The sequence below is a fragment of the Bos grunniens genome, chromosome 4 (genome assembly GCF_055505025.1).
Source record: "Bos grunniens cultivar Pamir isolate PY7600 chromosome 4, Bosgru_T2T1.0, whole genome shotgun sequence".
NCBI classification, from domain to species: Eukaryota; Metazoa; Chordata; class Mammalia; order Artiodactyla; family Bovidae; genus Bos; species Bos grunniens.
This window is the reverse complement of record NC_141168.1, coordinates 90,213,664-90,227,844: the sequence shown is the minus strand read 5'-3', so window position 1 is coordinate 90,227,844 and position 14,181 is coordinate 90,213,664. Positions and strand designations below refer to the sequence as shown.

The 14,181-nt window shown below is 37.0% G+C and overlaps 1 long non-coding RNA gene across 6 annotated transcripts in view; it reads left to right on the top strand.

Annotated features, from left to right (window-relative positions):
- LOC147374513 (uncharacterized) overlaps nucleotides 1-14,181 on the top strand; it is a 242,567-nt gene that overhangs the window by 107,217 nt on the left and 121,169 nt on the right. The gene's annotated exons all lie outside the window — the stretch shown is intronic.

The window sequence follows — 14,181 nt, the reverse complement described above, 5'->3', positions numbered from 1 at the left end:
TTTGAAGTGTTCCTTCCTCTGCAATTTTTTGGAAGAGTTTCAGAAAAATAGGCATTGGCTCTTCTCTAAATGTTTGATAGAATTCTCCTGTGAGGCCGTCTGGCCCTGGGCTTTTGTTTTTTTGGAGATTTTTTTTATCACAGTTTAGATTTCAATGTTTGTAATTGGCTTGTTCATAATTTCTGTTTCTTCCTGGTTCAGTCTTTGGAGGTTTGAACATTTCAAAGAATCTGTCCTTTTCCTCTAGGTATGTACAACTTCTTTATCCATTCATCTGTCAATGGACATCTACGTTTCTTCCATGTCCCAGCTATTGTAAATAGCACTGCTATGAACTTTGAGATATTTGCATCTTTTTCAGTTTTCTCAGGGATGGCTGGGTCATGTGATAGTTTCATTCTTAGTTTTTTAAGGAATCTCCATAGTGTTCTCCATAGTGGCTGTATCAATTTACATTCCCACAAACAGTGCAAGAGAGTTTCCTTTTCTCCACATCCTCTCCAGTGTTTATTGTTTGTGGATTTTTTGACGATGGCCATTCTGACTGGTGTGAGGTGATATCTTACTCTAGTTTTGATTTCATGTTTTCATGTGTTTATTGGCCACCTGTATATCTTCTTTGGAGAAATGTCTGTTCAACTCTTCTGAGCATTTTTTCATCAGACTGTTTGTTTTTCTGATACTGAGCTGTATGAACTGCTTATATGTTTTGGAGATTAATCCTTTGTCAGTTGTTTCATTTGCAATTATTTTCTCCCATTCTGAGGGTTGTCTTTTAATCTAGTTTATTGTTTCCTTTGCTGTGCAAAAGCTTTTAAGTTTAATTAGTTCCCATTTATTTTTGTTTTTATTTCCATTCCATTATTTTTGTTTTTATTTCCATTGCTCTAGGAGGTGGATGAAAGAGGATCTTGCTGTGACTTGATGTCAAAGAGTGCACTGCCTACGTTTTCCTCTAAGAGCTGTATAGTTTCTGGCCTTACATTTAAGTCTTTAGTCCATTTGGAGTTTATTTTTGTGTATGGTGCTAGGAAGTGTTCTAGTTTCATTCTTTTGCAGTTATCTGTCCAGTTTTCCCAGCACGACTTAATAAACAGACTGTAAAAAGGATAGATGTGTTTTTAAGGATCACATTACTTTTAAAAAACAGTAAACAATAGACACTCCTATCAGCAGGAAATGAGAACCTAGACTCATTATATTCTTACCAGCATGGTTTATTATCATTTAAATCTTAATTAATAATTTAAATCTTTTCAATAATTTAAATTTCTATTTGATGATAAACAACATTTAAGATTATCATACACCTTTGGAGTTCTTTTTATCTTTAATTTTTTTCTTATCCCTTATTCTTTCACCTATTAATTAATTTAACAAACATTTACTGAACAATTATTATATACTAGGCCCTATGTGAAACTATAAAATATAACAGTAAATAGGATGGGAATATCGTTGCTCTCATGGTGCTAACAGTCTAAGGAAAAGGCATAAGTAAATGAGTTTAGAAGACCATCTGATGGTAAAGGGCTATGCACACTATTTATTTAAAAGGGATAAATATGACAAAGGAAAAAAGCCAAGTTTTTTTTTGGTCTCAGGAAACTTTCACATTCTTAAAAAATTATTGAGGACTTCAAAGTGGGTTATATCTATTTATATTAACTGTATTATAAATTTAAAAAATTAAAACACAAGAACACTTAAGCACACATTCCATTAGTAGCCATCAGTTCAGTTCAGTTCAGTTGTTCAGTCGTATCCCACTCTTTGCGACCCCATGAACCGCAGCACATCAGGCCTCCCTGTCCATCACCAACTGCCAGAGTCTACCCAAACCCATGTCCATTGAGTTGGTGATGCCATCCAGCCATCTCATCCTCTGTCGTCCCCTTCTCCTCCTGCCTTCAATCTTTCCAAGCATCAGGGTCTTTTCAAATGAGTCAGCTCTTTGCATCAGGTGGCCAAAGTATTGGAGTTTCAGCTTCAGCATCAGTCCTTCCAATGATCACCCAGGACTGATCTCCTTTAGGATGGACTTTTTGGTTCTCCTTGCAGTCCAAGGGGCTCTCAAGAGTATTCTCCAACACCAAAGTTCAAAAGCATCAATTCTTAGGCACCCAGCTTTCTTTATAGTCCAACTCTCACATCCATACATCACTACTGGAAAAACCATATCCTTGACTAGATGGACCTTTGTTGACAAAGTAATGTCTCTGCTTTTTAATATGCTGTCTAGGTTGGTCATAACTTTCCTTCCAAGCAGTAAGTGTCTTTTAATTTCATGGCTGCAGTCACCATCTGCAGTGATTTGGGAGCCCCCCAAAATAAAGTCTGCCACTGTTTCCACTGTTTCCCCATCTATTTGCCATGAGGTGATAGGACCAGATGCCATGATCTTAGTTTTCTGAATGTTGAGCTTTAAGCCAACTTTTTCACTCTCCTCTTTCACTTTCATCAAGAGGCTCTTTAGTTCTTCTTCACTTTCTGCCATAAGGGTGGTGCCATCTGCATATCTGAGGTTATTGATATTTCTCCTGGCAATCTTGATTCCAGCTTGTGCTTCATCCAGCCCAGTGTTTCTCATGATGTACTCTGCATGTAAGTTAAATAAGCAGGGTGACAATATACAGCCTTGATGTACTCCTTTTCCTATTTTTCCAACTTTTAGGATTTTAAATAGCTCAGCTGGAATTCTGTCACCTCCATTAGCTAACATTTACTAATGTTCATGGTAATGTTTCCTAAGACCCACTTGACATCATACTCCAGGATGTCTGGCTCTAGGTGAGTGATCATACCGTTGTGGTTATATGGGTCATTAAGTCCTTTTTTCTTTAGTTCTTCTGTGTTTTCTTGCCACCTCTTATTCTCTTCTGCTAGTGTTAGGTCCCTACCATTTCTGTCCTTTATTATGCCCTTCTTTGCATGAAATGTTTCCTTGATATCTGCAATATTCTCAAAGAGATCTCTAGTTATACCTATTCTATTGTTTCCTCTATTTCTTTGCATGGCTCACTTAGTAAGGTTTTCTTATGTCTCCTTGCTATTCTCTGGAACTCTGCTTTATGTTGGGTATATTTTTCCTTTCTCCTTCGACTTTTGCTTCTCCTCTTTTCTCAGCTATTTGTAGCTCCTCCTCAGATAATCATTTTGCCTTCTTGCATTTCTTTTTCTTTAGGATGGTTTTGGTCACCACCGCCTCCTGTATAGTGTTACAAACCTCCATCCATCCCTCAATAGTGAACAATTTCTAAAACTTATGTGGAAATTAAAGATATCAAACCCAGTTTTAAAATACCTGTTTAGTTTTTCTAATGCTCCAGCTGAAATTTCCAAAGTAAGTATTTCCATAAACAGAATCTCCATTTTGACAAGAAGAGACAAATGGACGTTAGTTCAAAGCAATAATATTTAAGAATTGCTGATTCTGAATCCAGTTGATTTTAAAAGGAAAAAATGAAAGAAAAAAATATGATAGATTGTAACCAATGGAACAATTTTCCACAGTGTACCTTAAATTTCTTCACCTTTTTCTCTTCTGTTTGCTTCCACTAACTTCCCTCAAAGTCCTAATTTTAGCTATCAGAAAATAACAGTGTTACATGGCTTTAGCAAATCAAATGCTTTCTATTGGAAACAGCCTTTGGAGAGAATGTAGCTTACTAAAAGATTAGATGTGATTTAATTTTTAATCTAGGAATGTATCCTTAACAGGAGTCCTTTAAATAGCAGATATCATTTTTTATTATGAATGTGGGTGTCACCTCTAGGAAGAGCTTTGTAATTCCTTTAGCACATTAATGATGCCTTATTCACAGCTGACCCATGGGGCATTTGCTGAGTTAAAAGAGTTGAGAAAAACATATATTTTAATATACTGTAGGGCCAGAGGGGCTACATAGAGGAAAGAAGTGCACAAATTACCTGGCTTTTCTTTCTTTTTAAATCTATGATTGATTTAAATAGTTTAATATGTAAATGGATGTAGAAAAAAAATTTTTTTCAAACGTATTTGGTGTACTTTCACTGAGAAGTTAAAAGCCTCTAAAACAAGAACAGATGACCAATTGTAAGACTGAAAAGTCCAGTATTACAAATTAGGTTTAGGTAAAAATTGAAAATTCATCTAAAATGGGCTGGATGAAACTCAAGCTGGAATCAAGATTGCTGGGAGAAATATCAATAACCTCGGATATTCAGATGATAATCACCTTTATGGCAGAAAGTGAAGAGGAACTAAAGAACCTCTTGATGAAGGTGAAAGAGGAGAGTGAGAAAGCTGGCTTAAAACTCAACATTTAAAAGACTAAGATCATTACATCTGGTTCCATCACTTCATGGCAAATAGATGGAAAAAATGGAAAGAGTGACAGACTTTATTTTCCTGGGCTGCAAAACCACTGCAGATGGTGACTGCAGTCATGAAATTAAAAGACACTTGCTCTTGGAAGAAGAGCTATGACAAACCTAGACAGCATAATAAAAAGCAGGAATATCATTTTGCTGATGCAGATCTGTGTAGTCAGAGCTATGGTTTTTCCAGTAGTCATGTACAGATGTGAGAGTTGAACCATGTACAGATGTGAGAGTTGGAGCACTGAAGAATTGGTGCTTTTGAACTGTGGGATTGGAGAAGACTCTTGAGATTCCCTTGGACAGTAAGAAGATCAAACCAGTCAATTCTAAAAGAAATCAACCCTGATATTTATTGGAAGGGCTGATGTTGAAGCTGAAGCTCTAATACTTTGGCCACATGATGCAAAGAGCCGACTCACTGGAATAGACTCTGATGCTGGGAAATATTGAGAGCAGGAGGAGAAGAGGGTTACACATGATGAGATGGTTGGATGGCATCATTGACTCAATGGACATGAGTCTGAGCAAACTGAGAGATAGTGAAGGACAGGGAATCTGGCAAGCTGCAGTCTATGAGGTCACAAAGAGTCGGACATGACCAAGAGACTGAACAACAAAGAGATTAGAAATTCATCTAAAACAGAATAAAGTTTATCAAATTTTTAAATTGTGGTAGGAGAATAAATACCTTCATGATTAGAATCCATAATGTGGTTCTTAACCAAACGGAACATTTCATTCACTTTGCTTTCATGTTATTAAAGAGAAAGGGAAAGAAAATAGAATCAGTAAGTGAACTCCTCCCTTCCCTTCTCTACTTCAACCTTTGAACAGTATTAGATTGACTCGCATACCTAACCATTTATTAGGTCAGACAGTAGGAACTAGTAATTTCATATAGTTCAGCTTCATGTTGTTTTTTTCAAATTATGAACCTTCAGAATATCTGAACTAAGATGCTTCCAACATTGTATACACATGACCAGATGTTCCCTTTGTGTAAAGACCACAATGTCAGCTAGAATGTTTTTGGCTGTGGACTTTGTGAAAAGCAATATATGCTCTTGGAAATATATATGTGGAGATGTACTTCCAATTAAAAGTATATATCATTATCTTTCTCTGATAGTACAATGACGATTCACTGTAATATAAAGATAAGTAAAAAGTTAAGTGGTATGTCAAGATACAATTCCTTTTCAAATGCCTCTCTAAACATTCAGGATTGTTGTGTAGCAGGCTAGAAGCAGCAGACCTATGAAGGTTCAGTCTTGTGCTCTCTCACTTGTGTCTGCTTAAATCTTACGAAAATGTGCTTTTGCTCATCATGTATCAAAAGGAAGGATCAAGCCTTCCTTGTGAAGTGTAATTTCCACATGGCTTTATATGTTAGTAGAATGTGACAGTGTGAAGTTCAACAATTTGGACCTTCTCTGAGGAATGCTCTCAAAGAGATTCCAAGTCCTCACTCAGAGACAGATGTTTTCAGTTGTTAGTGATTTACTTTGCTGATTCTTTCCATTTGTCAACCATTTGAGAATAGACTTAAGTTTTCAGGATTCTAATACCAATCACATGGCTAAAATTAGAGCTCTTAAATGTGTGCTAAGTGCCTACAATTTCTACATCTCTAGAAAAGAAAAGGAATCTGGTAGCATTAGGAGGAGGATAGGGGCCTTGTTAGATGATCTTCACCTAATCATTTATGGTCTCTGCTTCTAGAAACTAGAATAGCCTGGTCACTTATTTATTCCTCCTCTAATTCTGCCACTTGGCTGGAGATCCAAGTCACTCTTAATTTGTCTTATTTTAGAAACATATAATCTGGCTAATTTGTTCCTTAAGAATTAAATTCCAAGTCAAACATCTCCCTTTAAGGCTAGGTCCATGTTATGTCCAACCATCCAGGTAAGTTTGGGGAGGAGAAGGAAATCTATCATATGTCTCGGAGTGAAACAGTGCATGAATCAGAAACGCTAATCTGTGTGCTAATGGACCATTTATTTGCATTCCATTTTCCTTGGAGGGAAAAAATGTCCTGTGTCAATCTTTCTCATTTTGAGTGCAGTATGCGTATCTGTTGATATTTAAAGAGCTGCACATGCACAGGTATATTCGCATCTCTAAGCGGCATAATTGGTTTCTGTTTCAAAATAGAAACCTATCAACTAAATGACTCACACGAGATATTTCCAAATACCCATTTGATAATGTGATTGATACACTGCAAATATCTATTCAAGGCTTTTAATAAACCGATGGGTTTTGCTAAATAGGAAATGGCAAGAGGAGTCCAAACATTCAAGTTGTATAAAATTCAGAGTTGCATTATTTCAAGGGAATAAGTAGCAAGCCTGCCCACATAGCCAGTTCAGAGTTGTAGTTCAGCAGCATGAGTCAGCAGTGTCCTGGTCTCAGGTATAATCTTGTGCCATTAACCTGGCAGCAGTTGTCTAATCTGGCTTTAATATCAATGAGAACAATTCTGGTTCCTCTGACTGCCTGGGATTTCCAGGATTCAAGCATCGTTCCAAGAATCCCCCCAATAACTGGTGCCTGACTCATTTGTATGATTAGGGAGATTGGACCAAAAAAAAAAAAAAAACAGTGTTGGAGGGCTGTGGTCTCCTTTTCCTGGCATTTCCCAAGATGGAGTTACCTGCTTATCAAACCCAATTTGCAAAAGCAAGCTGGGCAGAGAATGAAAGCCAATCACCAGTTGCATAATATTATTAATTCACATAGTCACAGAATTTTACTGTATTATTATTATGAATATTGTTTTTTACCAGCTTTTAAGTCTGGGTATCAAACTTGTACTCAAAAGCATATTTGCACCGTCATGTTGATTTTTCTTTTTGGTAGGCCAAGAACCACTAAACACCCAGTTTTAGAAAAGTAACGAATGTGTTGTATTTGAGTGTTTGCATGGGTTACTTCAACCCTATAAGGTAGGTAGACTAGTTATTCCTATTTTAAAGGTTAGAAGACTGAGGCACAGAGAAGTAACTAAATTGGTCAAGATCGCTGTATTAGGGCTTGCCTGGTGGCTCAGTGGTAAAGAATCCACCTACCAAGGTAGTAGATGTGGGTTCAATCCCCTGTCTGGGAAGATCCCATATTCCATGGAACAATTAAGCCAGTGCACAACAACTATGGAGCCTGTGCTCTAGAACCTGTGCCCCGCAACAAGAGAAGCCACCACAATGAGAAGCCTCACTCTGTTAACTAGAGAATAGCCCCTGCTTGCCACAACTAGAGAAAAGTCAATGCAGCAATGGAGACCCACCACAGCCAAAAATAGATAAGTAAATAAATAAAATTATTTTTTTAAAAAAAGATCACTCTATCAGTTTCCTAGAGGTGCTGTACCAAAGCACCACAAGCTTAGTGGTGGTAAGAAATGTATTGTCACACAGTTCTTGAGGTTGAAAGTCTGAAATCAAGGTGTCCGGAGAGCCATGCTTCATCTGAAGCCTATAAAAGAATTCTTTGTCTTCCTAGCTCCTGGTAACCCCAGGATTCCTCAGTTTGTAGATGCATCACTTCAATCCTTCTTTCAACCCAGTACTACCACATAGCCTTCTCCCTGTGTATCTCTGGGTCTTCACATGGCTGTCTTCTTATAGGAACAATAGTCATTTTGGATTGGTAGCCCAGCTACTGCACTATGACTTCATTGAACTAACTACATCTGTAATGAACAAATTTCCAAATTAGGTCATACTTTGAGGAACTGAGGGTTAGGACTTCAACATATCTCTTTTGAGGACATGCAATTCAATCCATACCAGTCACATAACTAGGAAGTAGTATAACAAGGATTGAAATGCTTGCACTCAGTAATGCTGCCTAAAAATTTGGGATGTGGTGGGGGTTAGGTATGGCAGGATGCTAAATTGTAGTATATAGTGTATCTAAAGGATTTTGAATGGTGCTCTTTTCAATTGAAAGACGACTTTTGAACACCTTTCCCCTGCCTTAACCTCCTCTGGAAGCAAATACTTTATTGTTGAGTCAATACTTTAGGTCAGTTCCTTAGCATTCTGATGTGTTCCTTTTTATACCTTAGAGAATCAGAAGGGACAATAACATGAAAATTACATAAGATGAATGAAAAAGCCATACAAAATCACACATATAATGATGATAATCCACAAACATTTACTAATGCATAATTTTGTTTTCTTACATTAATGATAATAACTAATCTTTTTCTAGCATTTACTGTATGTAAATATTTTACTCAAAAAGCTTTAGACCATTTGATCATTAAAGTAATCTCATTAAGCAGGCAACATTATTGCTGCTAGTTTGCAGATACAGACTCTGAGAAATAGAGAAATCAGTTGACTTGCCCAAGTTCTTAAAACTGAGTTCTAGGCAACCTCATGTGCTTTAACATCCTCATCCTTGCCTCTCTATTCTCAAGGTTAAAAACATTGGTGACAGTGTTCTTCAGCATACCCTAAACAGTTTTTTAAAAGACCCTGAAATCCCATATGCCAACATTTCATTGGGATTGAAGTGAAATCTCATTTCATTGAGATTATAAAGCTATTCCTCTGATTCATCCTAATCAGTTCAATTCAGTTCAGTCGCTCAGTCGTGTCCGACTCTTTGCGACCCCATGAATCGCAGCACACCAGGCTTCCCTGTCCATCACCAACTCCCGGAGTTCACTCAGACTCATGTCCATCGAGTCGGTAATGCCATCCAGCCATCTCATCCTCTGTTGTCCCCTTCTCCTCCTTCCAATAGAGAAGAAATTCCATATGTGTCTTGTCTAAACTCTGTCCAGTCACAAAAGAGTCTTATATCCCTGGTATTCAAAGTTTTTTCTTTAATATTGACCCTTAAAGGCCTAATAATTAATAATAAGAACTTACTATGAATCATGTACAGTTATACTACAAGTATGTGTGATATAGAGGGATAGTGAAGTTAGATTTAACTCCCTTCCCAGCACATTGGTATAGCTCTTAGCCATAAGTAAGTAATTCAGGTAATATTTATCCTGGTCTTAATCTTCTCCTTTTTATTGTTGAGTTACCTTTCTCTATGGCCTGTTCCTGATACTTTAGTTGATAATTTTCTACTGGATCATTACTGAAATACTAGCTGCGACATGGAAATCTTCATGCTCTCTGCAGCTTCTCCAGTTCCACTAATGGAATGTATGGACATTCAGCCTTAATTATAAGCTCATCTGTAACTAGTGATCTTTCTTATTTATTTATATCACTGCTGCTATTGCAACTGTATTAGTGTTATACATTCCCCTCTTGCCATCTGTGCATCAAAACGTACTCCATAGATACTCTGTCTTTTTGGTCCCTACCATTGAAAGAAAAACTCTGATTTAGCCACGTATTCACCTTGGCTGAATCCTACTCTTCTAAATGTCTTAGTCTACAAATTCACACCAGTTTTTATGTGATGAAATGTAAAAATTATATATAAAAACGTGTATAAAATTGTTTCCATTGATTCTTTGATCAATGTTTGATTAAATAAAATTTAATAGACCAATGTTTGATTAAATCAAATCAAATTAAATCAAATATTATAGCCATTTATGAACTTAATTAAGTTAGTTAAATATTTTAAAGTGTATGAACAGTTTCTTTTTAAGTATAGCAAATATCTGACAAGACAAAGTTGTAACTTAAGTAAATCTTCCTCTTCTAAAAATAAGAAGTTAAATTTACAAATTAAAATTTCAAGTTGTCTTGAACATTCTAATACTATTTATATGCTTCATAAAATTCTCTTACACCTTTTTGTTTCAAGTGGATGATACTTTTAAAACATCTTCGAATTATGATTACCCAGATTCTTTTTACTTTAATGCAAAGATGTCAGACTATATACTCTTTATACTTATTTATTTAGCTTCCCTGTATGAAAGTTCATTTTATTAAGGAAACAGATTTTTACATAGAACATGGAGAAGGTTAGTTATGGTAAGTCAACAGTAAGATATTTAAGACTGAAACATGGGATCAAGAATTAAGTTTAGGATGCTTTTATCAGAGTCATAGGAATTCAGTGAACTGTTTTTAAAAGTCATTGTGCCAACAGGAGATCCCAATGCTATACCATACAACTTGAATTGAGTTTAATAACCTCTGTCTCCTGAATTTTTACACTACTTCATAATTCATTCTTTCCTTCCTTCACTTATAATCTCTTAATTTTAGCACTTGATCTCTGTTAAAAAAAATTCTACACTTCCATTCAGTTTGCTGATAATTTCTTACGGACGTTATTTGGATTATGCAAAATTCTTCCCTACCTCTTTGAAGTCTGTATTCTGATCATGATATTTTTGTCTTATATAGCTCTTGGCCACAACTCTGTGTTCATCCTTTTTATTTTTAACGTCTTTATGAAGAGATAATTTACATATCATAGAATTTACAAGTTTAAATTGAACAGTAATTTTTAGTATGTTTACAGAAATGTACAACTATCACCACAATTTTTCAATATTTTTATCACCTCAGAAAAGAAATTCTACCTTTCAACTATCACCCCACACCACCTCTCCATATTCCAGTCTCTTCCCAGCCCTAAACAGCCATTAATCTACTTTATATCTCTATTAGATTCCCTATTCTGAACTTTCGTATGAGTGGAGTCATATAGTGTCTTCTGTGACTGACTCAGTTGGCAAGAATGCAGCATAACCATCCCAGGACAGGAAACTTTGCTTACAGAGAGGTCTGGACTAGATTTAGAGTAAAAGATGAAAATATCATGACTGTTTAGCTAAAAGTGGCGGTATAGGATGGAAATGAACAGGGGAAACATTATGGTTTTGCTAGACCGAGACTGCATTCCAGTTGGGATGGATGGTTGACTAGTTAGAAAACTTAACAGGGAGAGCCTAGAAATAAGAAAGCCATACATAGATAACCTGATATAAACTCTCCACATATCCAGGGGCCGCTGGGATATGGCAATGCATGGCCACTGGGATATAGCAATGCATGGCAAAAAGTTCTAGGAAAGGGGGAGTTGAGAACTGACTGCAAAGTTTAAAGTATCCCCCAGTGCACACAAAGATCACTTCAATACGGGATAGAAGCATTATGACCTTGAGATACATGAACACCTGTGCTTAGTTGCTCAGTCGTTTACGACTCTTTGCAACTTCATGGACTGTAGCCCGCCAGGCTCCTCTGTCCATGGGGATTCTCTAGGAAGAATACCGGAGTGGGTTGCCATGCCCTCCTCCAGGGGATCTTCCCAACCCAGGGATCAAACCCAGTTCTCCCACATCGCAGGCAAATTCTCTACTATCTGAGCCACCATTCTTGGGGAAGCCCAAGAATACTGAAGTGAATAGCCCATCCCTTCTCCAGGGGAGCTTCCCGACCCAGAAATTGAACTGGGGTCTCCTGAATTGCAGGCGGACTCTTTACCAGCTGAGCTACCAGGGCACAACTCTGCCCAAATTAGTGGCCTAACCACTAAATTATGTTGACACAGTGATGACTTCCTGAAAGTCAGGCTGTAACAAAAAAATTTAAACACTGAAAAAACATAAGCAGATGAATGATACAGGAGAGACACATTCTGCAGTTTATGTTCAGGCACATTACTAAAAATAAACAACAAGCCCCCCACTTCCAAAAAAAACCTCAGAGTGGCCACAGTATATTATCTAAAATGTCCACTTTTCAACCCCAAATTACTAGACATGGAAAGAAATAAGATATAATCTATACCTGGGAGTGGGTACAGGGAGTCAATGGAAGTGGACTTTGAAAGGGCCCAGATTATAAAATTATCAGCAATATGACATATACTGCAATCCAGCTATTATAAATATGTTCAAAGAATTAAATATAATGGCAATAATTCAATGAATGAGTTATCTCAATAAATTGAAACTACAAAAAAGAACCATAAACTCCCTATAAGATATATTCCTTGCCCAGTAGAGGAAAAAAATGAAGGGGAAGATGGTGGAATCTGTGAGTTGGATCACGTCACTAACCTACTTAAGGTCCATTGGCAGCTTTCCATTGACTTTAGACTAAAAATCCGTCCCCCCCAAAAAAATATTAGAGGAAAGAATTAAAAGAACCACATAAAAATTCAGTACTTGAAAAATAAAAGAATTGAAATAAGAAATTAAGTAAGTGAGTTTCATAACAGAAGGAATAAGTGACCTTGAAGATAAATCAATAGGAATCATCCAATTTAAGAAACAAAAATAAACATTCTCAGATATGGGGGACATTATCAGACATTCCAACATACATAAAACAAAAATCCAAGCAAGAGAAGAAAAAAGAAGTTCTAAAAATACATTTGAATAAATAGTGGCTGAGAACTTCCCCAGTTTGCTAAAAAAAAAAAAAAAAAATTACAGATCCCAGAATCCACTGAATCTCAAGAAGGATAAATAGATACCTAAACACAGACATATTTTGCCAGACTGTTGAAAGAAAAGAGAAAATGTTGAAAGCAGCAAGACAAAAATAGTGCATCACATTCTCATTCCCATGAAACAATACAATTAACAGGTGACTTCTCATTGGAAACAATGGAAGTCACAAGAGAGAGAGCATATTCAAAATGCTGGAAAAAAACACAGTGTCAACAATGAATTTTATCAAGTAAAATTATCTTTCAGAAATGAAAGTGAAATTAAGACATCCCCAGTAGACAAAATCTAAGAGAATTCATTGATAATTGATCTTTCATCTGAGAAAAGACCTGCAGACTGAGAGGAAGTGATCTTTCTTACAAAGACGACCTTCAGACTGAAAGGAAATGACATCACATGGTAACTCAGAAGAACCCCAGAAATGGTAAATATATGGATCAATGTTTTTTAAGTGTAAGACTATGTTCTTCAGCTTATAAAATGTACAAATGTAATGTGCTTGGGAGTAATAACACAAAGATGAGAAAAAAATGGAGTTGTATTGGAATAAGTTTACAGTATTTACTTAATAACTAAGAATATTTACTAAGTATAATTATTTGAACTAACCAAGAGTAGGCTGTACAAAGATCAAATCACATATGTTAATGCCTATATGTTATATATATTTACATGCTCCATAGCTTAGTTGTGTCCAACTCTTTACAGCTGCATGGACTATAACCTCCAGGCTCTGTGCAGTTTTCCAGGCAAGAATACTGGAGTGGGTTGCCATTTCCTCCTCCAGGGGACCTTCCTAGCCCAGGGATTGAACCCACAACTCCTGCGTCTCCTGCATTGGCAGGCGGGTTCTTTACCACTACCCCATCTGAGAAGCCCAAGAATAACCATAGACACACACACACAAATAGCACAAAAATTATAGCTAAAAAAACTTCACAGAAGAAGTAAAATAGCCTAATAGAAAATATCTGGGGTCTTCCCTAGTGGTGTTGGAGAAGACTCTTGAGAGTTCCTTGGACTGCAAGGAGATCCAACCAGTCCCTTCTGAAGGAGATCAGCCCTGGGATTTCTTTGGAAGGAATGATGCTAAAGCTGAAACTCCAGTACTTTGGCCACCTCATGCGAAGAGTTGACTCATTGGAAAAGACTCTGATGCTGGGAGGGATTGAGGGCAGGAGGAGAAGGGGACGACAGAGGATGAGATGGCTGGATGGCATCACTGACTCAATGGACGTGAGTCTGGGTGAACTCCGGGAGTTGGTGATGGACAGGGAAGCCTGGTGAGCTGCAGTTCATGGGACAGTTCAGTTGGACACGACTGAGCAACTGAACTGAACTGAACTGAACTAGTGGTCTAACGGTTAAGAATCTGACTGCCAATGCAGGGGATGCGAGTTTGATCCCTGGTTTGG